Raw genomic sequence first — 3,054 nt, 5'->3', positions numbered from 1 at the left:
TTGAGATAACTATTGAATTTTCTTATATTAATGTTGTTGAGTTACATGCATATTGACTATCTATTACTGTTATAATTTCAACATTGCTCAGAGTCATTGTAACACTGCATCTATACTCACATTTGAGAGTTCTTTCATAATATTGATAGACATGTTGTTTGTTAAATATATAATATCTATGAAATCTAAAGAAGTGTAATTGTATGAATATCTTATATATCTAGAGTGTCAGAACTCTCAGGTCTTTCACTGATATTCTCTTTATAAGATCTTGTTACAGGGTCAGAGTGACTAATAAGCAAGTTTCTATCTAAGAACTCAGTGTTCACTTAACTGATTGATTGTTTTTCTATTTCTTATATATTGTTATATGTTCAGATATCTTCTCAATAAGTAATCATTTCTAATAAGAAGATAAGAAATGTTTTTCAAGTGTAAGAGGCCTACACTGAATAGATAAGTATAATATTTCTCAATCTTATATAACAAAGTGAAAAACATTAGAAAAGAAAAAGAAAGAGAAAGTGCAGAAATCAGTGATTTAAGTGAATATTTATATATGTACACAGTGAAGCTTCAGGGTGAAAGAATAGGAATTCTGTAGATTTTCAGCTGAGGATCAGTGACTGAGAATCAGAGCTTTCAGCAGAAATCTATAGAGTATAACAGAATAGTCTATATGATTGATCAGGTGCAGCGCGTCACAGAATATCTGATTATTTTCATCTATACTTTGTAACAAGCAGCTGTATTATTAGTACAGACACTCTCTTCAGTGAACAGTCATGATATTGAGACTGTACTTTTTAAAAAAAGTGAAGATCTGTATAATAAGAATGAGTATATGCAGCCGCACTGAACAGGCCCTCATTAAAGACTAGTTTATCTTGTGTAGGCTACTGAGACAAAAGAGCTCAATCACCACTAGCGCACTTCTGATAGAAGGGCCGATCAACTGCAGAACTCTCAACACCCTCTCTCAGACCAGCTATCACAGAGTACAGTACTTCTCTCAGTGACTCTCTCAGTTCTAGAGCTCAAGGAACTTCTAGAGCACACTTCTAGAATGTCTCTTGAAACTGTTAAATATTCAGAGTATTTGTTTGGAATTTTTAAGTTCATTCTGAGATTGAACTCATGCATGTTGATCACAGTGAGACTCACACTTAACAGTCTCATAATCTGTAGACTAGTTACTAGAACAAAAGAGCTCAATCATCATCAGCATACTGCTGATAGCCTGGTAGAAGGGCTGATCAATCATGAGCTTATCAACATCTTGTATGTAATATCATGTAAGTTACACACTAAATCAATTAAAAAAGTAGTATTTCTTAGCCTGGCTCTAGGTGTAAATATCAATCCTTTATTAAAGATGATAGAATACTCCATATTGTCAATTTCCTAATAATTTCTTGAGAATATCAATCCCTGTACTCTGCATCTCCTCTAGGTGATTTTCATGAGACTCAAACCCTGCTAGGGGCCAACCTGTCAATCACTCCAGAAAGCAGAAAACTTGACCTCATGAAGTGCGCCACTTGACCTCATTATGTAAGCTGATCTTGCAAATTGGCCTGTGTCACTAGATATATACAGAAAATGTTGACTGTTACTTATCTCAGTCAGCTCAGACTTTCTGACTCAGTTTGAGTGAATTGCAGCATTATTAATTAATCCGGCATGATACTAACCTACTTTTGATAGAAGTCAGTCATGTGCTCAGAGCAATTCTTGCCAGAAAGTCTGAGAAGAAACAGTTCCATCTTCAATGAAGATTTCTGAGATTTACAAGAATTTTTCAGATTCTTCAACTTTGACTTTCTATTACTATATACTTATATATCTTTGAGATTTGAAAATCACCTTAGCTTATAGCTAAAGAGAAGAAGAATAGAAATATTTCTTTAATATTTCAAAAAAATCTATATTTAAGATAGATGTATACTCTTGAATATGATCATATTTTTAAATCTCAGAATTTCTGATAGCTTTTTTTTTTATGAGAAATTGAATTAAAATTCCTGTGTTTAAAAACACACTAGTTAACTTTGAGATGATACTTCTATTCTAAGAACTTGAGATATGAATATAAAAATCAGATACATTATAAGAACATTATTATTCTAAGATTTCAATATAATACAGATATGATAAATCTATGAAGTTAAGTTAAAATTCTCTTTCATACTCAGAGTACTGAGTAAATTGTTTCTGTGTTACTAATAATCAGAAACTGTTTCTTCTCAGATACTTTGTAAGATATTATCACTCACATAATCTGATTTTACTATTTAAGTTAGCTTAATACTTATTTGAGGTTAGCTTATGATATAATTATCAATTCAGTGTTAAAACAGTATTAAATATCTGAAGAAGTATCTGAGCTTGCTGAGATAAGCTGTTACAGCAGTTGCGGTTAGTGATCTCTCTAGATCATGTGACTTATCACTATATTAAGCTCTTTATAAATAGATCTATTAATACAATCTTTAACTATTCTACAGATTATAGCCTGAATAATACATTTTTTCTTTTAGAATATTACATCAATATTTTTGATAAGAGTAGTTTAACTTTTTTAAAAATACTCTTACTTTTTACTAGAGATATTTCATTTTCTCTGAATCTGTTAATTAGCAGATTTATATACTTTTTAAAAACATATTCTCTATTATGAAGAATGTTATTTATTTTTTATATATTTAGAAGAAGCAGAGTCATCTTAATATAAGTAATACATCTGTTACTTTAGAGTTCAGCTTAAGGTTCAGAATTATCTGCTTTACTAGATGACTTATTAATAGAATAATTACATATTATAAGAAGATTTATGAGTTATAAGATGAGACTGATATTAGTTTTAATCAGAGTATGAAATTTAATGATGAGATAATACAAGTATTTCAGAATAAAGAAGAGTTAATATTTATCTACAGACTGTGTTCATTTCAACTTAATAAATTCTTTACTATTTCTTATCTTCAGAATACTAACTTTTAATAATAATCTGAATCAATCTATCTATTACACTTAGACTGGCCGCCGGGATCA

This window comes from Blastomyces gilchristii (assembly GCF_000003855.2).
Source record: "Blastomyces gilchristii SLH14081 genomic scaffold supercont1.6, whole genome shotgun sequence".
In the NCBI taxonomy this organism is placed as follows: domain Eukaryota; kingdom Fungi; phylum Ascomycota; class Eurotiomycetes; order Onygenales; family Ajellomycetaceae; genus Blastomyces; species Blastomyces gilchristii.
This window is presented reverse-complemented; position numbering follows the sequence as displayed.